Source organism: Apodemus sylvaticus, chromosome 4, assembly GCF_947179515.1.
Source record: "Apodemus sylvaticus chromosome 4, mApoSyl1.1, whole genome shotgun sequence".
Lineage (NCBI taxonomy): Eukaryota > Metazoa > Chordata > Mammalia > Rodentia > Muridae > Apodemus > Apodemus sylvaticus.
Genome location: NC_067475.1, coordinates 96,547,705 through 96,575,626, shown reverse-complemented (window position 1 = coordinate 96,575,626; position 27,922 = coordinate 96,547,705). Strand labels below are relative to the sequence as shown.

Below are 27,922 nucleotides of genomic sequence, written 5' to 3'. Positions count from 1 at the left end.
ATGGAAAAGGCTGGTGCCCACTTGAAGGGTGAAACCAAAAGAGACATCTTCTCTACCACTTCTGCCAATAGCCCCACGTTTGTGATAATTACAAACAATAAGAAATATGTTAACTCAAGATTTTTAGCACTACATCCTCTAGCACCAACTGCTCATTCCACCGTGGCCAAGGTCATTCATGACAACTTGACATCATGGAAGTGCACATGACATAGTCCATGCCATATCTGCCTCTCAGAAGAGTGTAAATGCCTCCTGTGGAAAGCTGTGGGAAAATTACCATGAGTCTGCCTAGAACATCATCCTTGCATCCACTGGTGCTGCCAAGGCTGTGGGCAAGGTCATCAAAAGCTGAACGGGAAGCTCACTGGCATGGTCTTCCATGTCCCTACCTTCAATATATCCACCTTGGATCTGACATGCTGCCTGGAGAAACCTGGAAAGTATGATGGCATCAAGAATGTGGTGAAGCAGGTATCTGAGGGCCCTCTAAATGGCATCCTATGCTACACTGAGGACCAGAATGTCTCCTATGACTTCAGTAACTTCCACTCTTTCACTTTTGATGCTGGGCCTAGCATTGTTCTAAATGACACCTTTGTAAAACTTATTTCCTGGTATAACAATGAATATAGTTATAGGAACAGGGCAGTAGACCTCATGTCCTACATGGCCTCAAAGAAAGAAGAAGCCCTGGACCACCCACCCCAGCAAGCACATGAGAGAAAGAGAGAAGCCCAGCTTTGGAAGAGTCCCAGTCCCAACTTGGTTTCTATCCCAGACCCCTCTAATAAGCAGAATGACCCAAGGAACCCTAATATCTTAAATACCATCAATAATATTTGATGCACCAAAAATTTTAATTGAATAATTTTGGCTTCTAATTAATGTCAAATGTCCAAATTTCAACAATTTAATTTATAATGACAGAGAACAAAAGATCACTATGCTTTTATAGTTTGATAATTTGGTTGAACTAGCATTTTATTCTTCTAAAACTTTCTTGATTTTAGTTCCAGAATCCAATAACATCATTTTATTCATTTATATATCATTTAAGGATGTAATAATAGAATTGAAAATGTTTAATAGCTAATATTGATTTTTTTTCAGTTCTTTCTGGATGCTCTGTTCCAGAAAAAAAATCAAGAGAAAAAGTAAAGTTGCATCTGCTTGAACTAGAATTGTAACTGTAAAAAATGTTTACTTTCATAGTACTACTTGATGTCTTTAAATGACATTTCCATTTCCATTCACACTGTGACATTTTTGTGACATTCTGAAACAAGATGGGTCCTGGAATTCAAGAATTTAATTTCATATTCTTTGAAGAGAACAGTGATATTGATTTGTCCAGACACTGGTAGTATTCAATTCCACTCACTCCCATTCACTCTGAAAAATTACAATCCAGATGCAGTATTTCATCTGATAAACAGCCACATGTACACATTCATAACTGCTGTTGTTACAGATATCACACTGTACTTTATCTAATCCACATATTTTTGAGAGCAGTATCATAGGACAGAGCTGTTTGATGAAATGAAAATGATAGACCTATGGGTATTTCTTTCATAGTTATAGAACTTTGAAAATCTGTAACAAGTAACCATGGAGACTGTCATCTCCACAGAAACAATGCTCTCAAATTAAATGTGAAAGGAGGTCGAGGAGACAATTGCTATTTCCTTTCTGTTTTGTCTTACTTGATCACAGACAGAAAAATAAGACAAATTATGTTCTAACAGTTGCAGATAATTCCAGTTGAAGATCAACACACTCCATTGTTCTAAATAATATAATTTCAATTAAAATAATCACAAAAATGTCAAATACAATTAATATTCTTCAAAAGAATGTTTAGTAATATGCCAGTTCGAGTTGTTCATTATGATAAGTTCTTATACATAATTGCAAAGTCAAATTCACGTAACATGTAAAGATGTTAACAAAAGTTTCATAAATCAACACAGCACTTTCATTTCAAAATTTCAAAAATGTTTCCCTGGAGTCAATTGGTCATAATGAAAGGTTTTCTAGTTGTTTTAGGGCTCAGGAGTTTCATCAGGTTTACTTTGGAGTACAAATTTAATGGCAATTTTTACATCAGAAACTATAAATTAGTTAAAATTGTTCTCTTAATAATATGCCAATGATTCTTGCTTTAAAATATTAACATGAGGTACTAAACTACCATAAACCAAAAATAGATAAAACCACCATTAATTCAAGTAGCAACATATAGTATTTAAATATGCCTGATCTGTTCAAGCTTAAATCTTAAAACCATATGCTTTATTAACAACAAATACGGAATTTAACAACTGTTCTTTAATTAGTTTGAAAAAAATACCAGACTAATTCCCGTTTCAAAGGACAATATCCATTAACATCCAGATGAACTGGTGCCCAAGGTCTCTTCTATTTTCAAAACAGCTATTCTGAAGTGCTGACAACCCAAATTATTGTAGAGATCTTCATCCTTTCTTCATTCAGAACATTGTCATTTCATTTTATTCATTAAACTTCAGGTGCTCAGGTTAATTTTACTTGTATTACTAACATTAGTTGAATTTCAACTATATGATTGCAACATTTTAACAGCTCATATAGTGTTAACATTATATTTCCAGGAAGATATAATTGAACAGGAAAATCATTTGAATACCATAGATTTTAGAGGAAATATGTATGCCTGCTATTTGCAATGTAATGCAAGATGAGAAATTATTTCTTTCTCATCTATTATGCTATAACATGACTAAATGCATCTTAAAATGACAGAGTTCATGTTGACTGAAGTATTCAAAATTATAGAATCTTCATGGCTAAAAAGGCATAGTGACCACAGCAGAAAAATTCTGATCACACTTTATATACATTTAGAAAGCAAAGAAGGCAGTATATGCAATAAGTGTGTCCAAAACCAAAATCTGTCCCCCAAATCGACAAGAGTAGACCTCTCAAAGCTTTCACAAACAGACCTACACCAACTAGAGGCCAAGTGTGTAACTGTATGGGCCTCCAGTCCCCATAATCACCAATATCAGAATGAAAAGGGTGTTATTGCTCTTTTTTGAAGTGGGGGGAAAAATAAACTCTAACAATCTGTTTTAAGCTCCCATATGGATATGAAATGAACACAATCTTTCTAATTATGCAACTACATGAAAATTTTAAAAATCAATCAATAAATAATAAATATGCTTTCATAATATAAAGCACAAAGGCCATATGTTTTAGCTGGTGAATGCTGTTTAATATTAAATAAGAGCTTCAATGAATTCTTCATTATATCTTCCAACTATATATCACATCCTAATGATACTACCCTCCCAAATTTAATCAATTAGTAAATTCTGACAAAAATTTTCAACAAAAGAAAATCCACTAGCAAAGTCATTTAAAACTACATGTCAATTTTCTTGATCCAAAGGAGTTGACTTTAGCAGAAATGCACAGTGAAGTAGAGCTAAAACGTGTAGAGAAGAATATAGTAGATAGGCGTGGCCTCCAGTTGAGGGATGGGGCTACCCAACTATCTAACACATTTTAACCCAGAAATGTTCCTGTGTAAAAGAAGAACAGGGACAAAAAATGGAACTAAGGAAGGGCCATTCAGGGACTGCCAAACCTGGGGATTCACCCTGACTGCAGACACTAAACCCCAACACTGTTTCTGTTGCCAAGAGGCATTTGATGATAGGAACCTGGTGTGACTTTTTGGCTGTTCTTGGGAGGTTCAGCCAGCACCTAACCAATTTAGATATGGATGATTGGAGCCCACCATCAGACTGAGCATGGGGACCCTGGTCATGAAGCTGGCAGAAGGAACAAGGAGCAGAACAGGATTGCAACCCCATAGGAAGAACAACATGAGCTGGCCAGATCACCCATGGACTATACCACCAGCTAAGCACTAGGGAGGACTCAAGGACTCCAGATACATATGAAGCAGAGGAGGGCCTTGTCTGATATCAAGAGGAGGGGAAGGCCTTAGCCCTGTAAAGGTTTGTTGACCCAGCTTTGGAAGGGGCAGGAGAGGTGGGGCAGGAGAAGGTGTGGGCATGAGAGAGCATCCTCATAGAGGCAAAAGGGAGGAAGGAGAGTGCAGGTGTGAGATGTGGGGTTTGTGGAGGGGTAACTGGGAAGTGTGCGATCATTTGAGATGTAAACAAATGGAATGATTAATAAAAAAATGAAAAAAGAAAAAACAACATGTCAAATACCCTGATAAAATATTGGTGTTTTAACTTTTTAAAATATATCATGAATTTTTCTATTAAACTAATAAAATTTATTTTAAAATATATAATTCAGTATTAACATATTTTAAGTTATCAAAATAACTGATAATAGTTAAATGCCTCTTAAATAGATATACTATCATTTGAAGCTAAAATTAATATGCACTTCAGGAGTTTTTAAAATCTATTTGAAACATTAAACATGATAGAAGAAAAAAATCTTTTATGAAATCCTCTATATTGTGACAGGTTCCTGATTAGACAGAAGCTATTTCGTCTCCAAGAGAGAAAATGCAGTGCAAATGTGGCTTCATAAAATGAAATGAGTACTGTTCCTTCTACTTCTATTTTGTAGAATAGTTTGAAGGGTATTGGTATTAGGTCTTTGAAGGTCTAATAGAATCCTGCATTAAACCTATCTGGTCCTGGGATTTTACTGGATGTGAGACTTTTTTTCTTTCTTTTTTTAAAATTTATTTTTTATTCGATATATTTTTTATTTACATTTCAAATGATTTCCCCTTTTCTAGCCCCCCACTCCCCGAAAGTCCCATAAGCCCCCTTCTCTCCCCCTGTCCTCCCACCCACCCCTTCCCACTTCCCCGTTCTGGTTTTGCCCTATACTACTTCACTGAGTCTTTCCAGAACAAGGGGCCACTCCTCCTTTCTTCTTGTACCTCATTTGATGTGTGGATTATGTTTTGGGTATTCCAGTTTTCTAGGTTAATAACCACTTATTAGTGAGTGCATACCATGATTCATCTTTTGGGTGTGGGTTACCTCACTTAGTATGATGTTCTCTAGCTCCATCCATTTGCCTAAGAATTTCATGAATTCATTGTTTCTAATGGCTGAATAGTACTCCATTGTGTAGATATACCACATTTTTTGCATCCACTCTTCTGTTGAGGGATACCTGGGTTCTTTCCAGCATCTGGCAATTATAAATAGGGCTGCTATGAACATAGTAGAGCATGTATCCTTATTACATGGTGGGGAATCCTCTGGGTATATGCCCAGGAGTGGTATAGCAGGATCTTCTGGAAGTGAGGTGCCCAGTTTTCGGAGGAACCGCCAGACTGATTTCCAGAGTGGTTGTACCAATTTGCAACCCCACCAGGAGTGAAGGAGTGTTCCTTTTTCTCCACACCCTCTCCAACACCTGCTGTCTCCTGAATTTTTAATCTTAGCCATTCTGACTGGTGTAAGGTGAAATCTCAGGGTTGTTTTGATTTGCATTAACCTAATGACTAATGAAGTTGAGCATTTTTTAAGATGCTTCTCCACCATCCGAAGTTCTTCAGGTGAAAATTCTTTGTTTAACTCTGTGCCCCAATTTTTAATAGGGTTGTTTGGTTTTCTCGAGTCTAACTTCTTGAGTTCTTTATATATATTGGATATTAGCCCTCTATCTGATGTAGGATTCGTAAAGATCTTTTCCCAATTTGTTGTTTGCCGATTTGTCCTTTTGATGGTGTCCTTTGCCTTACAGAAACTTTGTAATTTTATGAGGTCCCATTTGTCAATTCTTGATCTTAGAGCATACGCTATTGGTGTTCTGTTCAGAAATTTTCTCCCTGTACCAATGTCCTCAAGGGTCTTCCCCAGTTTCTTTTCTATTAGCTTCAGAGTGTCTGGCTTTATGTGGAGGTCCTTGATCCATTTGGATTTGAGCTTAGTACAAGGAGACAAGGATGGATCAATTCGCATTCTTCTGCATGCTGACCTCCAGTTGAACCAGCACCATTTATTGAAAAGGCTATCTTTTTTTCCAATGGGGGAAAAAAAAGATAGCCTTTTCAATAAATGGTGCTGGTTCAACTGGAAACTTTTTTTCTTAATAAGATTATTTATTATTTTATGTAAGTACACTGTAGCTGTCTTCAGACACACCAGAAGAGGGTGTCTGATCTCACTGAGGATGATTGTGAGCCACCATGTGGTTGCTGGGATTTGAACTCAGGACCTTCGGAAGAGTAGTCAGTGCTCTTAACCACTGAACCTTCTCTCCAGCCCGGTTGTGAGACTTTTATTTCTTAAAGGATTTGGGTATTGTTTAGATGGTTTATCTGATCCTGATTCAACTTTCGTATCTGAAAACTCTCTAGAATATTGCCTATAATCAGATCATGCTACAAAAGTCTATATTCAACAAAACTGGAAAATCTGAATGGCTAAATAAAAAACTCAGGAGACAGCATGTTCTATCAAGGATGTGGAGAAAGAGGAACACTCCTCCACTGCTGGTGGAACTGCTAATTGGTACAACCACTCTGGAAATCAATCTGGCATTTCCTCAGCAAACTGGGCATGACAGTATAGGAGGACCCTGTTATACTGCTCCTGAGCATATACTCAGAGGATTCCACAGCATGTAATAAGAATACATGCCCCACTATGTTCATAGCAGCCCTATTTATAATAGCCAGAAGCTGGAAAGAACACAGATGTCTCTCAGCTGAAGATTGGATACAGAAAATGTGGTATATTTACACAATGAAATACTAATCAGCAATTAAAAACAATGAATACATGAAATTCTTTGGCAAATGCTTGGAACTGGAAAATATCATCCTAAGTGAAGTAACCCAATCACAAAAGAATACGCATGGTATGCACATACTTATAAGTGGATATTAGCCCAGAGGCTTGGAATACCCAGGAAACAATTCACATATCAAATGATGCCCACAAAGAAGGTAAAACAAAGTATTGACTCTCTGGTCCTTCTTAGAAGGGGGAACAAAATACCCACGAAAGGAGATACAAAGTATGGAGCAGAGCCTGAGGGAAAGACCATCCAGAGACTACTACCCCTAGTGATCTATCCCATATAGAGTTACAAAACCCAAATACATGCCCACAAGTACTTGCTGACTACAGCAGGATATAGCTGTCACCTGGGAGGCTTTGCTTGTGCATGACAAATACAGAGGGGGATACTCTCAGCCAGACATTGAACTGAGCACAGAGTCCCCAATGGGGAAGCTAGAGAAAGGACCCAATGAGCTGAATGGGTTATCAGTGTCATAGGAGGAACAATATGAGCCACCCATTAATCGCAGAACTCCCAGGAAGAAAAACATCAACTAGATAGTGCACATGTTGTTACACATAGCTCCAGACACATAGGCAGCAAAGGATGGCGTTATTGGACATCAAAGGGAGGAGAGGCCCCTGGCCTTGGAAAGACTCAATGCAGCAGTAAAGGGGAATACCAGGACAGGGAAGCAGGAGGGTTTGATTGGGAAATAGGGGCAGGGGAGATAGCTTATGGGACTTTTGGCGTCGGGGGAACCAGGAAAGGAGAAATCCTTTGAAATGTAAATAAAAATGTATCTAATAAAAATATGGCTGAAATAGTGTTTGAACTTATTTGTATAAAAATTGTCATGAGTCATGCCCTAGAAGGAATTATGTCAGGCTTAGATAGTTAAAAAATTAAAATAAAACTGATTCTTATACTACCAACTTGTTAACTAAAAAGTTCTTTTCCAGTTTTGGTGAAAAAGCAGAATGTGTTAACAAAAAATGCACTATCTGAATGTTTGTTGAAGTTAGTAGAAACCATTTCTTCTTAAATTATATATGAGGGTTTTTAGGGAACAATGCTAGGAATTTAGGAAATATCCATAATGACCAACAAAATAGTCTTAATACATACTAGACATTTTCTGAAGTTATTGATGTAAATGTTCTCTGGGAAGAAATATGATGACATTCGAAATTTAAGCCTTCTGGGGTCCTTATTTATATAGAAGTCCAATTGGCCAGAGCAATAGTGATAAAATAAAACACTTTTAATTGGTATAGAAAAAGGCAGATTGATCAATGAAAAAGAATCAATGACCCAGAAACAAACCCACATAACTGTGGACTCTTGATTTTTGATAAAAAAAAAAAAAAAAAAAAAAAAAAAAAAAAAAAAAACTAAATCATGCAGTGGAAAAAATAAAGTATCTTCAAAAAATGGTGCTGGTCTAACTGGCGGTCTATATGAAGAATAAATGTGAATGGATCCATATTTAGCACACTCACACTGAGTCTCCCTTTTATCAACAGTGTTTAAGTAGCTGAAAACTGATGCTGGTGAAATACTTCTTACATACTTGGATAGGTAGGAGGAACTGAACACAGAAGAAGGTTTATGGGACATATTGGGAGGGGGGATCCGGGAAAGGGGAAATCATTTGGAATGTAAACAAAGAATATAGAAAATAAAAATATTAAAAAAAAGAAATATAGAAAAATAGAGATAGTTTGGCTTTCGACCTGGATGACATGTTTTTCAGCTAAGGCTCCAAGTTATTTTAAACCATTTTGTTACTACATATTATAATTAAATCCCTAAATATAAGCATAATTGAAACACAGTTATAGCTATAATTAAAACACATGTGAAAATACATATAGGATTACTCTATATACATAGTGAATATGTATTATATAATATAATTTATATTATAATATATATGATATATATTATATTATATAAATATATTAATATATAATATGTGTGAGTGTCTTTTCTCATGTGAAAAGAAGTTGACAAATCCAAAACCTTAATTTGTCCTTTATAAGTTAGGGTTTATTTAAAATTTGGCACTGCTAGTAGAGTATGTTTTAATAAATTTATTGCAAAGGAATCTTGATTCATTGGCTCATTTTTAAAAAATAATTCAAAGTGTTTTATATAATATATATACATACATATTACTTACACACATATACATATGTATACACATATGCACACACATACACACATACATACACACATACACACATACACATATGTATGTATATATATATATATGGAAAGAAAGAGATACAAAACTCTTTTCACATTAAAGTCAAAGTATTTACAGAATAACAAATTAATGCATTTACTAACAATTGAAAATATCTTTTAAACCTCTCACTAATAATTACCTCTAAATTCCCTTTAAATATATTAGCTTAAATACTCTAATGCTAAAATGTGTATTCTCTAAATTAAAATAAGTCCATCAAAATTGATACATTTTACCGTATTAATAAGTATTAAGATATTACTTAGCAAGACAACTGCCATATTACATATATGTGAGTCTGTTAAATACTTTAAAACATCAAAGTAACCAAAAAAATAAAGTCCTTCAAAACAAGAATATATATTCACTCTAGGCAAAGTGTAAATTGATATGGTTTACATGAACAAAGAATCCTATCTTTAAAAGTAGGGCATGAGTATTTAGATATTTGCATGTTCGTGTATCAACACAGCTTGCTGAATAAAGTTGAATAAACAAAAATAAAATATTTTTGTAAAACTCACTCATAGAGATACCTAACATGTCAGAGTAAAAGACGCACAAGGTTCAGCAATTTACCATAATTAACCAGCAAGCCAGATTTTATAGAAACACTGACTTATAAACAACAAAATGATTTGGTTTTGATTGTTTGCTTCTATTTCTTTTTTTCTTTGATATTCAGCCATGTGAACATTCTAGGCTCCAATAATGATATTTCACCTTGGACTAATATCTTAGGACCTTTTACAAAAAAAGTACAGACATGTAAGAATGCTGAGATCAAGAAAAGTTGTCTTCCCAAGCAATAGACAACGATTTATTTTCTAGTACAATTGACCAATTTTGAATGCATACATATAAGTAACAGTAGAAAGACTAAACAATTGTATTAAAAATATATGTTTACACATACCATAGGTCTGCATATACTTATTCTTATATAACAAGAGTTAATGGAAAAAAAGAGTCAATAAATTTGAAAGAGAACAGGAAGATATATATGGAAGGATTTAGAGTGAGAACAGAGAGGGTTAGTGATGATATAATTGTATTACAGTCTCAAAGGTATTCAAAACTATACAGGAAGAATGTCATGGGGCAAAGGACACAATAAAACTAGTAAAGGTCTCAAGTATGACAAGTCAGAAGTCAAGAAATACGAAACTTCTAAAGGGATCTGTGGGGTATGAGTGACCAATGATGGTATCTTCTGGAGTGACACATGTAATCATGCCCATGTTTATCTGCTGCATGGAAACATGCCAGGTTGACCTCTAAAGAGCAACTAAGTGACTGGCAAGGTAAAATGGAGCCATGGAATGTTACCCAGGTAGCATATTTTGGCCAGCAAAACCTGAAGGATTTCCACACTTCTTTCATCTAATCAGTCAGTTTTCAGAGGCATGCTGAAAGCCCTCTAAAATTCATTGTCCTTTGGCAAAAAACCAGACAGTGCATTTAAATTTGGCTGTGTTATAAAAGTCATGTAAACAATGAACACTATAAAATGAAAGTAGTTTCACCATAAATTACCTTAAATAATCTTATAGTAAATTAAAAAATAGATTTAAATATATTCTGAATAAAATCATGTAATGAATTTTTGGAAATTCCATACCTATCACTAAATCAGATTGGAGAGCTTATTTTGCCCTCTGTTCTGACATCATAGTTCCTAAGTCTTAACTCCAGCTATGAAGATCCTGGGGGCAAAATTTGCTTTCTTTCCTCCTGTGGAAGATGTCATATCCCTCTTCTAGTCAATCCCAAATATTTATTGTTAGATTCCAATAAAAAGAAACAGTTTCTGCCCAGAACAATAAATGGTTACATCAATGAGAATCAAAGAAGCATTTCATAGAAGGCAACCCACAACCATTGAATTCTGCTAAAAACCCGAGAAAGTAAAAGAAACCAAGATTGTAACACTGACAATAAGTGAAAGACCAGAGTGGATATAAGCGCCTAGAAGGTCAATCATACCAAAGCCAGATACCTAGACACCAGCGTAAAAGCAAAATCAATACAGCCATAAAAGTGCAGCTCTGCTAGTCATAACAATCGTACCTCAGAGGCCTGCAAAATGCACTATACTGGCAATATAAGTAAAATATATCAAAACAGCTTTTATGAGTATGGCCAAAGTCCTCAAAGAGGATATGAATAAATCTGCTAATGATATCAATTAATGAAAGAAAGTTGTTCGAGACATGAAAGGGAAAATAGAATCAACAAAGAAAAGAAATAAAGAAGAAGTCAAACTGGAAATGAAAAATTTAGGCCTCCAAGAAGAGTAGATTGTAGGAGATAGCAAACTCTGATGAAACCAATCACTTAGAATCAAACAGAACAATATAAAAAATGAACAAAACCCAGAGCTCATTCTTTGAGAAAATCAGCTAATCCAAAAAGAAAAAACAAACAAAACAAAACAAACAAAAAACCTCACAGAAAATGAAAAGTGCGACATAAGAGAAGAAACTGCTGAAATTCAGAAACATCTTTAGGCCTTACTGCAATTGTCTATATTCCACAAAACCTAAAAATCTAAGTAAAATGGGTGATTTTGTTGATAGATTCTACTTACCAAAGCAAAATCTAGTCCTATAACCCCTAAGGAAATAGAAGCAGTCATTAAAATTATCCTAACCAAAAGAAACCCAAGACCAAATGCTTTTAGGGCAGAGGGAGAATTCTACCAGACGTCTAAAGAAGAGTTAATACTAATACTCCGCAAACTATTCCACAAAATAAAAAAAAAAAAAAAAACAAATATTGAAAAACTCATTCTATGAAGTCACAGACACCCTAATACCTAAACCACACACAGACTCAAAAAAGAAAGAGAATTTCACACTAATCTCCCTTATAAATATAGATGCAATAATACTCAATAAAATACTCATGATTCAAACGCAAAAGTACATCAAAAACTTTACCATAACTGAGTAGGCTTCAACTCAGGGATGTAGGAGTGGTTCAATATGCAGAAATACATCAATATAATCTACCATATGAACACAGTGAGAGAAAACAATTATCAACTAATTAGATGCTGAAAAAGCCTTTGACAAAATCCAAAACCCGTTCATATTAATAGTATTGGAAAGATCAGGAATACAAGGAACACACCTAAAAACACACACAACAGACATTAAGTCAATAGCCAGCATCAAATTAAATGGACAGAAAGTTAAAGCAATTTGACCAAAATCAGAGACAAGGCAAAGCTGTCTACTTTTTCTATATCACACAAACATAGTTCTTAAAGTTATAGCTAGAGCAATAAAACAACTAAAGGAGATGAAGGAGAAAGTCAAAGTATCATTGTTTGCTGATCATTTGACAGTATACATAAGTGACAAAAAATCCCTCTATTAATGAAATTCTACAGCTGATAAACACCTGCAAAAGTGGCTGTGACTGGATACAAAATTAACTACAACAAACCAAACCAAATCAAACCAACCAAGCAAACCAAAACAGCAAAAACAGCCTTCCTTTATATAAATGATAAACTGTCTGAGGAAGAAAACAGGAAAACAATGCCCTTCACAATCGATCAAAAAATATAAAATATCTTGGTGTAATATTAACCAAGCTATTGAAAATCATGTGTAACAGGAATTCAATTCTCTTGAAGAAACAAATTGAAGATTTCAGAATATAGAAAGATCTCCCATGCACACTATCCGTAGGATTGATATTATTTTAAATGGCCATCTTAGCCAAAGTAATCTACAGATTCTATGCAATTCCCTTCAAAATTCCAACAAAATTCTTTACAGACATTTAAAAAACTACTCTTAAGTTCATATGAATGTACAAAAGAAAACGAACTTACAAACAAAAACATAGCGAAAATGTAAAAGAACTAGAAGTATTACCAACAGTGACGTTAAGCTCTACTACAGAGCAATAGTAATTAAAAGTGCATAATATTGGTATAGAAACAGACAAGTTGACAAATACAATTGAATCGGAGACCTAGGAATAAACACACATACCTATATATAAAGGTGTTCTATAGGCAAAGATAGTTTTGACAAAACATCCAAAACCACACAATGAAAAAAGCATCTTCAACAAGTATTGCTTGTCTATCTAAATTTCGGCATGTAGAAAAATGTAAATAGATCCATATTTATCACCCTGCACAAAACTCAATTCAAGTGGATCAAAAACCTCAACATGAAAGTTGATATACTAACACTAATAGAATAAAAAGTGGAAAATACCCTTGAACTCATTGATAGAAAAGACAAAGATAATTTCCTGAATGGCTCTGGCACTACACCTAAAAATTAATATGAGACCTCATATAACTGAAAAGCTTCTGTGAGGCAAAGGCCACTATGAATGGGACAAAATGGCAACCCAAAGATTGGGAAAATATCTTCATCAACACCACAACCAAAAATTGGTCATATATATACAGAAGTCAAGAATTTAGACACCAAGAAAACAAATAACTTAATTAAAAAATGGAGTACAGAACTAAACTTAATTCTCAACAGAGATATCTCTAATGCCTGAGAAGCACCTAAAAATATGTGCATTAGTCTTAATCATTAGGAAATTCAAAGTCAAGATGACCTTAAGATTACAAATTACAACTATCAGAATGGTTCAAATTAAAAATATAATGACAGCACATACTGTCAAGGATGTAGAGCAAGGGGAATAATCCTCCACTGGTGGTGAGAGTACAAACTTGTACAACCACTCTGGAAATCAATCTCAGGAAATTTGGACGAGTTCTACTTGAAGAACAGCTATGGTGGTCCTTGGCATATATTCATAAGGTGCTCCAGCATATCATAAGGTCATGTGCTACATTGTGTTCATAACAGTTTTATTTGTAATAAGCAGAAACTTCAAACAACCCAGATACCCCTCAATTGATGAATGGATACAGAAAATGTGGTTCATTTACACAACAGAATATTATTCAGATATTAAAAGCAAGCCTATTGTGAATTTTCCTGGCAAATGGATAAAACTAGAATATCCAAAGTGAGATAGCCCAGACCAAAAAGAATAAGGATTCTAAGTACGTAACTTATAAGTTGATATTAGTCTTAATCTTTAAACCCCACAGACCCAAAGTCACTAAATCAGAAGGAAGACCCAAGTGAGGATGCATGAGTTTCCCTTTAGAAAGGGAAATAAAATAGTCATAGGAAGTAGATGGAAAAAGGGACCTGGGTGAGAGAGGGAATGAGGAAATGAAGGGGGAAGGTACAGAATCAGAAGGGGATTGGGAGATATCTCGAGGCTGTGCCAGAGAACTTCAATGAGAGTAGCTGCCAGAAGTCTATGAATGTGACCTAAGCTCAGCAGTGGTGACATGCAACCTGAAATGGCTAACTCCTGTAGCCAGGCAGTCCCACCTTTGGAGGGATAAGGGCACCAACCATCCTTAAAACTTTCTATGCAAAATTTATCTTGTCTATAAAAAAAATGCAGAGACAAAGATGGATCAGAAAATAATGATGTGGCCAAACAATAACTGGCCCAACTTGAAACCTATCACATGAGTAAGCACCAGTCTCTGATACCATTAATGATACTCTGCTATGCTTGCAGACAGTAGCCTAGCATAATGGTCCTATGAGAGGTTCCATCTAGCAACTGACTGAAATAGATGCAGAGAGCCACAGCCAAACATTGTAGAGAGCTTGGGGAGTCTTATGGAAGAGTTGGGGAGGGAGAATTGAAGTCTCTGGACAGGATAGGAACTCCACGGGAAAACAAATAGTATATAATAACCTGTACCCTTGGGGTTTCTCAGAGACTGAACCACCAATGAAAGAACATACAAGGACTGGATCTAGGTCTCTACAAATATATAGCAGATGTGCAGCTTTGGCTTCATGTAGGTTCTAGAACAGGTGCTGTTTATAAAGCTGTGTGTCTGATGGTGAATCCCATTCTCCTAATTGGACTACCTTGTCTGGCCTCAGTTGGAGAGGATGTGCCTAGCCCGGCAGAGGCTTGATGTGCCAGGGTAAAGGGGGTATATCTGGGGCAGGGGAGTTCAACATCTCAGATGAAAAGGGGAAGGTTGTAGAGGGAGGTGCTGTGCAGGTGGAACTGGGAGGCGAGGGATCAGCAATCAGGATGTAAAGTGAATAAATAAATAAAGTGAAGGAAAAAGAAAAAATGAGAAAATTTTACAAAATTAAGCAGGAACCATATGGGAAGTCATACCAACAGACTGCATAGATGTATGAAAGCATCTCAGACATTGAATACAAGATGTGAAAATGGATATCTGCCAATGAAAATGTTAAAAAATAAAACTGAAACAAGACAAAAACAAAAACGAAACAAAAACTAACTGAAAGAATCAAGATGGATAACATCCATAAAATCTTATACAGTATGGATAAAAATCTAAGGATAAGAGGAATAGAGGATAGAGAAGAAAGCCAGATGGAAGGCACAGAAGGTATTTTCTTTTTTTTTTTTAATGTAAACATTTTCTTTCTTCTTTATTAAAACAAACAAAAACAACAACATAAGAAACCCCAAAAATAATCTTCTCATGAAAGTTGAGCAACATTGTTGCATTCACTTTAAGAGAGTTGTTTCTTGGGTACCAGAGCCTTTGTTTAGATGGAATGTGGGCTGGACCTTTCTGTGTGCAGCAATAAGTGGGGGAAGCAGTGGGTATAATGCTTGGGCTTCCTTAAGGAAACCTGGTAGCTTCTTCACCTACACGGCAAGCTTTGTTCAGTCTCCCTACCTGGGCTTTGTTCCTCTTTGTATGGCTATGACACAGCCTGGAACTTGCCATATGCAAGTCTATGCTAAGGATGATAGAGTGACCTCTAGTACATAGCAAGAAAGAAGTGAAAGATAGAGTCTTGCAAAACTTAGTCAACTCTTTTTTTTTTTTCGTATGCACTTCTTTTTTTTTTATTCGATATAATTTATTTACATTTCAAATGATTTCCCCTTTTCTAGACCCCCCCACTCCCCGAAAGTCCCGTAAGCCCCCTTCTCTTACCCTGTCCTCCCTCCCACCCCTTCCCACTTCCCCGTTCTGGTTTTGCCGAATACTGTTTCACTGAGTCTTTCCAGAACCAGGGGCCACTCCTCCCTTCTTCTTGTATCTCATTTGATGTGTGGATTATGTTTTGGGTATTCCAGTTTTCTAGGTTAATAACCACTTATTAGTGAGTGCATACCATGATTCACCTTTTGAGTCTGGGTTACCTCACTTAGTATGATGTTCTCTAGCTCCATCCATTTGCCTAAGAATTTCATGAATTCATTGTTTCTAATGGCTGAATAGTACTCTATTGTGTAGATATACCACATTTTTTGCATCCACTCTTCACAGAAGGTATTTTCAACAATATCAAAAAGAAGGTGTTCCTAACATAACTCAGGAGATATATATCAAAAAACAGAATGTATAACAGGTAGAATGTCAAATTGACTGGACTAGAAAAAGTTTCATATGTCTATATATCTCTATATCTCTATCTCTATCTCTATATTTATTTACTATCTATCTATCTGTATCCATATCTATATCTATTAGAATCTTCATGCCCTCATTATGAAAATTCTATTTGGAAAAGATGTAAACATATACACACAAAAAATTATCAAAATTCAGAATTTGGGAGTCTAGTCCCAATAGATACAGCTACATTTACTATTTAAATAAATTCTTATATAAAATTCAAAATCAATACTTTAGTTAATTACACTGTAATATGATCAATATCTACCATTTCATTGCCAGCTTCTGTACTGCAATCTCTTTTTCCTTGAGCAAGACATACAGGTCTTACAAATATTACTATGGGCAGATTATTTCTCTGATACCTACAATGTGATTACACAGAACTTTTTTTAATTGTAACTTTAAACAAATTACTGTTTTGTATTTTAGTTGTTTATCAAAGTCAACAAAGGGTTGAATATGTCTCTGCATTTACACAAATCAGCTTCCTTGTTTTTCTGAAGGTAATATCAACTACTCTAAATTTTACATAATATACATAAATGAATATACTGAACCACTATCTTTTGGTGCTATGCATTATATATATTTAACAATGAAACATTTGACTTTATTATTTAAGTAACCACTCCAAACTTCATGCCTAATGTTCTTACATTTACTCTAAAATAACAAAACTTTTTTACATACAGACAGACATAAAGGATAAAAATGATATTTCTAGATGGGTGATAAATTGAACTTTGACATGAGACTTATTCACTAGAGAGATACATATATAAAAAATGTAATAGAATAAAAAATGTTTATATTATTACTTACTCATTTTCTAAGATCATAAAGGTTCAATGATTCAGTTCTATGAAGCATGGAATCACCCAGCCATTCAAGCATGAGATTGGTCTAATTTCACAAAGACTGTAAAACCAGTCCCTGCTACTGCTTAATAATACAATTATGCCAAATTGAGATTATATGTAATAATTTGGTTTATAACTTAGGAACTTCACTTACAGAAATATACCTTAGAAATATGTAAATACTTAAAAGAAAATTTATACAATATTTTAGTACAAAAAATTGTGATATACCAGATGTAAAAATATCAGAGAAGAAAATGTGTATGAATCTATATATTCCATAACAGTTTGAAATGCTATTCCAGAAACTTTATTCTGTTGGATACTCTATTTCATAATACAATTGCTTATTTACATTATTTTCCTATGAGTAGTTTTTGTGAACAAGAGAATTAGCTTTTCTCTATTCAAAGAATTAGCCATAGATCATTTTTTACAGTATTTTCACTTGAGAATCTGTTAGTTTTTCATATAACAAAGAAAAGAAAGAAATTAATTTTCTTAAGTATGATAAGAGACTGAGGTGAACTACAATATATTATATAATTCAAAACAGCTAGCAAGAGAATTCTTGGAATGCTCCAAATACAAATATACATTTGTGTGAATGTGCACTGATTGATCATTGCATAATGCATGCATGAACTTAAGTATCACCCTATGCCACAATAATGCAAAAAAAAAAAAATTATGTGTCATTGGAAATTAAAAATATGCCTTTACAATACATATAGAAGTAGAAAATTCCACAAACAAGCAGAAAATCTTATTAAATCGTATTTCCAAAATTACCATAACCCTTATGATTTCTCTAGGAGAAAAATGACCTGTGTATGTTTTAATCAGCATTTCCATGATATATCCCGAGGCCTCAAAACAAGAAGCCTAAAAATAATGAACTCGCTAGTTAATGGGACTGTCTGTCAAAGACTCATAGTTAGAAATTCTGAAAATATACTTTTATTATTCAAGTATCGCATGATTATGTAAATATATTTTAGATAATGAAAGTTTGTTTTTCACCAAGAGATGGAAATTATAAGTACAGTAGGGAAGAAGTATAAATGAGCTTCTACTGTTTGACTGGATTGCAGTATAAGTTTGTGTATTTATAAAGAATAAACAGCTGTCTGCTATCCCAGGGGCCCCTCCATTCTCCAACACCTCTTGCCTACCTTCCTTAGACCTATGACTCCAAAACCACACAGATAAGCTTGCCATCCCCCATCCATCATCCATACTCTCTATGCCAAGCCAAGATGCCCTGAGCAGTCTGCTATCCCAGGGGCACCTCCAGTCTCCCAACAAGTCTCCTCCACCTTCAACAGACCTATGACTCCTGAAACATACGGCAAAACTTCTCTTTCCCTATCCATCTACCATGTTCTCTGAGATTTCTAGGGTAAGCTAAGCTCCCCTGAGCAGCTTGTCAGTTGAGGGAAACCTCTATTATCCAGCCACTTCTCTGCCCACCTTCTTCAGACCTGCAGCTCCTGAAACATATAGACTTGTAGATTGAGATCCATACAGTACAAGAATACCCATCAGAGGTCTGGCACAGCAGGACCATCAAGGTTCACCCAATATAACCACTATAACAAGAATATCCAGGGACACAAACCATACAGATGTCTAATGGCTCTCAAAAGAACAACAACAAGAAAATAAAGTCACAGCAAAAAGACACCTCCTGACAACTATCCCCAGTAAGACTTGCATATCCTAACACAACTGAAACACAAGAAAAATGACATTAAATCCAAAATTATAAAGATGTTAGAGGCCTTAAAAGAGAAAATTAATAAATCCCTTAAAGAAATACAATCAAATAGATAGAGGTATTTAAAAAGGAAACAAATAAGTCCCTTAAAGTTATACAGAAAAATACAACTAAACACATAAAGGAAATAAATAAATGTGCAAAAATTGTAAGTGGAAATAAAACCAATAAAGAAAACACAAACTAGAACCTGTAGAAACCATATGAAGAGATTAGGCATGGACAAAGAGTGGATCAGAGACTAAAGAAAAGGCCAATCAGAGACTGCCTCACCTGGAGATTCATCCCATATGCAGCCACCAAACAGAGACACTATTGATGCCCAGAAGTGCTTGCTGACAAGAGCCTGGTATAGTATATCACAGCTTTACTGATACAGACACGGATGCTTACAATCAACCACCAGTCTGAGCACAAGGACCACAATGGAGGTGTTAGGGGAATGACTGAAGGAGCTAAAGGGTTTGCAACCCATAGAAAGAACAATATCAACCAACCAGACCCCAGAGCTCCCAGGAACTAAACCACCAACCAAGGAATACTCATGTAGGAACCCATGGATCCAGCAACCTTTGTAACTGAGGATGGCATTATCTGGCATCATTGAAAAGGGAGACCCTTGGTCCTGTAAATGTTTGATGCCGCAGCATAAGGAAATGTTAGAGTGGTGAGGCAGGAGTGAGTGAGTGTTTCGGGGAGCATCCTGATAGAAACAGGGAGGGGAGGTCTAGGATGGTGGGATTGCAGGGGGGAATCTGAGAGGGGAGATAACATTTGAAATATAAATATGTAAAATAACCAATAAAAAATCAAAAAATGAAAGAAAGTGCAAACTGAGGAAATCTTGCAGATGGAAAACCTAAGAAAGAGAACAGGAACAACAGATGCAAGTGTCACCAACAGAATGTAGAAGGAAAAGAGAATCTCAGGCATAGAAGAAACAATAGAAAAAGTTCATACAACACTTAAAAAAATGTTAAGTCGCCAGGCTGTGGTGGAACATGCATTTAATCCCAGCACTTGGGAGGCAGAGACAGGTGGATTTCTGAGTTCAAGGCCAGCCTGGTCTACAGAGTGAGTTTCAGGAGTGTGTGAGCCAGGGATGAAGATGAAGGAACAACAGAAGTGCTAAGAGGAAAATCAATAGCATTAAGTGCCTCCATAAGGAAATTAGAAAATTCTAATGATAGCAACTTAAATGTATACCTGAAATCCCTAGAAAAAAAAGCAAGCACACCAAAGAAGATTAGAAGGCAAGAAATTATCAAACTGAAAACTGAAATCAGTTAGTAAAAATTTAAAGAATCACCGGGTCTCAGTTTAAAAGCCAAATGTTGAAAATATTCAAATATCCAAAACATTGAAATTTTTAATGAAATGCACAATTTTCTATACAGATTCCACTTACCAAAGTTAAATCAAAACCAAGTAAACTAAATAACCCCTAAAGAAATAGATAACCCCTAAAGAAATAGAAGTTGTAAATAAAAGTTACCCAACCAAAAAAGTTCAAGGGCATACAAAATGGAAAGAAGTCAAAGTATTGGTATTTGTAGATGATATGATAGTATACATTAAGATACACAAAGAATTCTGCATAAGACCTCCTACAGCTGATAAACATCTTCAGAAAAGTGGTTGTATACAAAATTAACTCACAAAAATCAGTTCCTATCCTTTTTTGTTACAAATGATAAACTGACTGAGAAAGAAATTAAGGTAACAACATCTTTTACAGTACCCACAAATAATATGAAATATCTTAGTGTAAATCTAACCAAGCAAGGGAAATATCTGTATGGCAAGAACTTCAAGGTCCAGACGAAAGAAATTGAAAGACAGAAATATCTGCCATGCTCATGGATTGATAGGATTAACATAGTGAAAAGACAATCTTACCAAAAGCGATCTACAAATTGAAAGCAATACTCATCAAACTTGAAAGACAAATTCTCATCTTCATGAGGAAAAAAAAATGAGGATATCTAAAACAATCCAGAACAATAAAAGAACTTTAGGAGGAGTCACCATCCCTGACCTCAAGCTGTACTACAGAGCAATACTGATAATCACTGAATTAGTACAGAAATGAATACATTGATCAATGGAATAAAATTAAGATCTTGATCCACATGGATCAAGGCATACACTAAATCTCCTGGAAGAGAAAGTGGGAAACATCCTTGAATGCATTGGTACAGGAGACAATTTTCTGAACAGAACATGAATGATTGATTCATGCTCTAAGATAAACAATTGGTAATGGTACCTCATGAAACTGCAAAGCTTCTGTAAGACAAAGGACACTGTCCATAGGGCCAAATGGCAGCCTAAAGATTGAGAAAGAATCTTCACCAACCAAACATCTGACAGAGGGCTAATAAGAAAAATTTATAAAGAATTCAATAGTTTACATCCACAAGCCAAATAACCCACATTTAAAAAAAAAAAAAAAGAAATTGGTACAGAGCAAAACAGAATTCTCAACATAGGAATCTCAAATCTTCAAGAAACACTTAAAGAAATGTTCAAAGTCCTTAGTCATCAGGGAAATTCAAATTAAAACAACTCTGAGGTTTCATCATGTACCCACCTAAATGGTTAACAATAAAAAAAAAAAAAAAACTCAAGAAATAGCACATGCTGACAAGGATGTGCAATAATGGGAACACTTCTTTGATGGTGGAAGTATAATCTTTTACAAATATTTTGGATAACAGTTTAGCAGTTTATCAGAAAATTGGGAATAATTATACATCGATACATTACTAAACCATTCCTGGGCATATACCCATAAAATTCTCCACTACCCCACAAAGACACCTGCTCAACTAGGTTCATAGCAGCTTTACTTTTAATAGCCAAAACTACCTAGAGATCCATCAACCAAAGAATGTATAAAGACATTGTGGAAAAGGGTAAGTTTGGATATGAGAAGGAATCTGGGAGGGGGTGACCAGGAGGGTTCATTGAGCAGGATCTAAAAAAATAAAAGAAAATATTAAATTGAAAAAATAAAGAATAAGACAACAGTGTATGATCAGGTGAAGATGCATACATATGAGTATGTAATATGCATACTGTTATGAATATAGTGTTATATTTTATGACTTTAGCAATCTAGACAAAGAAGACACGAGTTAATTTTTTATGATTTTCAAGAACATACTCTGTTTGAAGTAATAAAATGTAAATCAAAATATTGTTAGGGACCAAGTTTCAATAAATAAGGAGATGCACCAATAAAACCCATCATGACCAAATATGAGGATATGAGTTGGGTACCCCACTTTTTAGGGGAGCATGCACCTGCAAAATTAGCATTTGTGAATCAGACCCAGAGAAATCCTGAGGCAAGGACAGCATATTTAACAAATTATTGAGTCCCATGGAGGGCAAGACAATATCTCTAAAATAGCATGGACAGTGACTTAGGAAGATATGTTTTTACTAATCACTGGCTTCCAAAGGCCAGCATATTTGGGTATATATGCTTAAACACATCCTTGGATGCCAACTTTAACATCCAAAAGAAGGTTTGCTATTATAGATCTTAAGAATTTAAGCGGTATTCAGCAAAACCAGAACGGGGAAGTGGGAAGGGGTGGGTGGGAGGGCAGGGGGAGAGAAGGGGGCTTACAGGACTTTCTGGGAGTGGGGGGGGGGGGCTAGGAAAGGGGAAATCATTTGAAATGTAAATAAAAAATATATCGAATAAAAAAAATCCAAAAAAAAAATTTAAGGCAAGAAGATTTATCTGTCATTTAGGCTACAGAATTTGTTCAAGTCCAGAGTATATAACTTGAAGAGATGCTTTCTAAAAGTAAATGGGAATATAATTCCTTAACAGAATGTTTTTCTAACATGAACATGAATAGTACCATGGAATCAGTCAATATATAGGATTAAATTTATGTCTGTTCTATATAGATCTTTATAATATTTCCTAGAAATGCAATTTTGATGCATTATTTCAAGATTCTTAATACAATTGCTTAATTAAAGTACATAAGGTGGTTTATTTTTGCACTATAAAAGGTTTTATTAACATGTTCTAGAGTTTAGGCAGTAATTATATCCAGTATGTGAGTCATTTTACAACCTAACATGTATTACAGAATGCACACAGAATAAAAATTGGCAGAGTGGAGGAGAGGGAAATACAGGGTCATGATACCAACTCAGTGAGGAGCTTAGTCAAAGCCACAGTGACACCTAAGTCTAGAATGATATTGTGGGGCCCTCTATAGTACAGTAAATTGACAAAGATCTGTTGGTTGCTGTCATTCAGTTACTAAGAGTAATTTTCTCCAGTAAGAAGATGTACACAAACATATACAGTGAAGCCGCAAAGTGATCTTAGAAACCCACAACAGTTGATGGGAGATTGCCTTTGTTCCTGAAAAGAGAATTGCTAGATATATTTCAATGTTCCCAACAGTGTAAATTCACACAATAATTATATGAAACCCAAAGAAAAAAGTTAAGACTCTATATCTAATAAACACACACATATTGTCTAATAAGCATCCATAGCTATATTTATTTGATCTGAAACTTAAAACCCCAAAGGTCTATGAAATTAGATGAAAACACATGTATTATAACTAGTGAAAATGCTGAATACTAAGGATTTCATGAATATGTTCTTGTTTACTATAAATATGATTGTTGTGATATAATATCACTTATTGCAAAAATTATGTACTAGGTAATAATTTATTTTCACATTATTTTGTTTTATAGGAAACCAAAATCACAAAGGTCAATTCTAAATTATTGTACTAAAATCATGCTTCCAATGTGTTTTCCAGGGCATTAATAAAGAATTTCATCCTAGAAGTTTTATCATTCAATGCCAGGATTTTTGTATCATATCTCAGACTGAATTCTAAAAATTTATCTTAACAATACATTGTTGGCAAAAATTAATAAAATAGTTCCATTTCACTTAACATTTTAATAAACTTGTCGCAGTACGTATGGATAGTTTGAATTATATTTATTAGTTAAAACCATTATACCATGTGTGCTAATACTTCTCTTCTTATCTATTATTTTCCTTGAGCTACACATTTATTGTTACTAAGTTAGTAGAATGATCCATGATATCTAAGATGAAGTAATTTATGAGAGAAATTATTTGCAGATATCTCTTCCTGATTTTAAGTACTTTATGGTTTTTTTTCTTTATTTTTGCGGTTGTACTTTAATTATACAATTTTACTTCTTATTTCCCTCCCCTAAACACTGCCACACATGCATTTCCAGCATACTCATGGCCTCCTTTTCATCACTTGCTATCATATTTATGTATAAGCACTATGTTTTGAAGAACTGGAATTTCTTAAAATTCAGAAAGTTGAATTTAAACATTTTAATACATCATGCCTAATACATCAAGTGTATTTTGTAGAGAGTGTGTTCAGTCTTTTATACAAGTTTATATATGCAAGTGTTTATGTACCATTATATCTGTTTGCTGGCGGTAATTGAAGAGGTCAGAAAAGAGTTTTGCGTATTGCTTTATTTGTCTGCCTTGATTGAAGTGGAGTCTCTTGCTGATCATTGCATCACAGAAACCATCTGTGCTTTCTGAGCCATCTTGCTATCCCTCTTGTATCAATCTTAGAGTCCTCATTATCCAAACTTTTATTTTTGCAAATATTTCACCAAATCAGCATGATTGTAACTCTCAACCTTAGCCATAATCACGCAGGTGAAATAAGAATGCATGTGGCTCAGAGAGATCCATCATTCCAATGAATTTTAAATACATTTGTCTCATGTATGAATCAATGCTTCTCACAAGGAAAGATTTATTTATATTATATTCTATATTACTGCAAAAAAAGAGCATGGGTTTCATGCTGTCATGATATCTAAGATGAACGTTCTCCAAGAGCCCTGGCTAGAGATCTATTACAACACTTTGCTATTTGTCAGCCTTGTAATTTCTTTATAGTATTTTTTAAGTTTGCTTTTAATGGAGGACAACTAGTTTAATACTTTCCCTGACAATGCTTATTATTCCTAAATATATTCAAATAACCTAGTATGTGGTTGATCCAAACATAATGCCGTGTTTTTTTTCTTTCTTCACAGTGGTAATACTAATTATTCTATTTAATTAGAAAAAATGAATTCATGAAATTCTTAGGCAAATGGATGGAGCTGGAGAACATCATACTAAGTGCAGTAACCCAGTCTCAAAAGATCAATCATGATATGCACTCACTAATAAGTAGATATTAACCTAGAAAACTGGAATACCCAAAACATAATCCACACATCAAATGAGGTACAAGAAGAACAGAGGAGTGGCCCCTTGTTCTGAAAAGACTCAGTGAAGCAGTATAGAGCAAAAGTGGAACAGGGAAGTGGGAAGGGGTGGGTGGGAGAACAGGGGGAGGGAAGGGGGCTTATGGGACTTTCTGGGAGTAGGGGGCTAGAAAAGGGGAAATCATTTGAAATGTAAATAAAAAATATATCGAAAAAAAGAAAGTAAAAAAATAAATAAAATGATGAATTCATGAAATTCTTAGGCAAATGGATAGAACTAGAAAATATCCTGCATGAGGTAATCCAATCACAAGAGAAAACTCACTGATAAGTAGGTATTATCCCTAAAGTTCCAAATACCCAAGATACAATTCACAGACCACATGAAGTTCAAGAAGAAGGAAGACCAAAGTGTGGGTGCTTCAGTCCTTCTTAGAAAGGGGAACAAAATACTCACTGGAGCAAATATGGAGACAAAGTGCAGAGCAGAGACTAAAGCAAAGGCCATCCAGAGACTGTCCCACCTGGGGTTTCATCCCAGAGATAGTCACCAAACTCCAATACTATTCTGGATACTAAGAAATGCTTGCTGAATATCAAACGATCCCCAAGAAGAAGGAAGTAAAGCTGGTCCTGGAAAGGCTTGATCCAGCATCGTAGGGGAGTACCAGGACAGAGAAATGGGAGGGGGGATGACTGGGGAATGGGTGGAGAGAAGAGGGCTTATGGGACACATGGGGAGGGAGGAACTAGGAAAGGTGAAAGCATTTGGAATGTTAACAAAGAATATAGAAAATAAAAAAATAAATCAGAATGTTAAAAATAAAAAAATAAAAATAAATAAGAAAAAAAAGAAATTGGAAAGAAGTCAAACCATAACTATTTGCAGATAACATGAAAGTATACTTTAATGAGACCAAAAATTCCACCAGAGAATTCATAAATCTGGTAAACAACTCAACAAAGAGGCTGGTTGTAAAATTAACTCGAACAAATCACTGCCTTCCTGTACTCAAAGAATAAACAGGATGAGGAATAAATTAGGGAAATGACACCCTTCACAATAATATAAAATACCTTGGTGTGACTCTAACCAAGTAAAAGATCTATATGACAAGTCTCTGAAGAAAGAAATCAAAAAAGATATCAGAAAATGGAAAGATCTCCCATGCTCTTGGATTGGTAGGATTAATATAGTAAATATGGACATCTTGACAAAAATAATCTACATATTCAATGCAATTCCCATCAAAATTCCAACTCAATTCTTCATAGAGTTAGAAAGAGCAATTTTCAAATTCATTTCGTATAACAAAAAACCAGGATAGCAAAAAATATTCTCAACAATAACAGAACTTCTGGGAAAATCACTGTCCCTGATCTCAAGCAATACTTCAGAGCAGTAGTGATAAAAATATCTGCATTTTATTGGTACAGAGAGAGGCAGGAAGATCAATGGAATAAAACTGAAAACACAGAAATGAACCCACTCACCTATGCTCATTTGTTCTTTGACAAAGAAGCTAAAACTGAATAAATAGTTCATTTCTCAAATTTCTTTGGCCATGGTTCTTCACAGCAATATACATTTATGTTTATACATCCATCTATCTATGTATATATATATATATATATATATATATGCATATACATGCATGTATACACATATAAATTATACATATTTAGTGTATAAGACTTTATGTTGGATTATCAAAGCAAACATTTTTTATTCATGAATCATGAATAAGGTCGCTAAATTAATCTTTGATCTTGACTATTTGAAAAGGATGACTAATAACATGGGAAATTCCTTAATATATGTGAATGGACTATTCATTCCCTGTCTTTCAATCTCTCTCTTTCCCTCTCTCCTTTCTCTGCTTCTTCCATTTCTCATCCTTTCTTTTCAGTCAGTTCTCACTATATGTATGTCAACATATTTCAATGTGGTCAATGATTCTTAATCACAGGTTTCAATTTCAGTCCTACTATATCCATTGCATCATATACAATGCCTATATTTTAGCAATTCTTAATATATTAAACCATGGATTTGCTCCTCTGAAATATATTTATGTAGTTACTTTCATCCATAACAATAAATAACATATTGAATTCTCTTTGTTCTTCTATATATAGAGATATATAGTGTTTAGGTATTGTTAGTGTATTGGTTAAATAATAACAAAGAACATAGCATATGTGTGTGAGAGAAATGAAAACAGAGATAGGGATAGATAGATGATAGATAGATAGATAGATAGATAGATAGATAGATAGATAGATAGATAGAGATGATAGACAGACAGAGATTTAGATTTGAGTTCACTAGGAAGACTTCATGTACTGTGAACATGAAAGTGCACTGTTAAAATGAAACTTTTTGTTTAAAATAGTTTTCTTCAGTGGCAGCGATTAATCTGATTGAAACCACTGTCATGGTGGAAGGTGACCTGGCAGCACATTCCTTATGA

The 27,922-nt window shown here is 34.7% G+C and overlaps 1 pseudogene; it reads left to right on the top strand.

Annotated features, from left to right (window-relative positions):
• Window positions 1-27,922, top strand: LOC127683665 (glyceraldehyde-3-phosphate dehydrogenase-like; annotated as a pseudogene).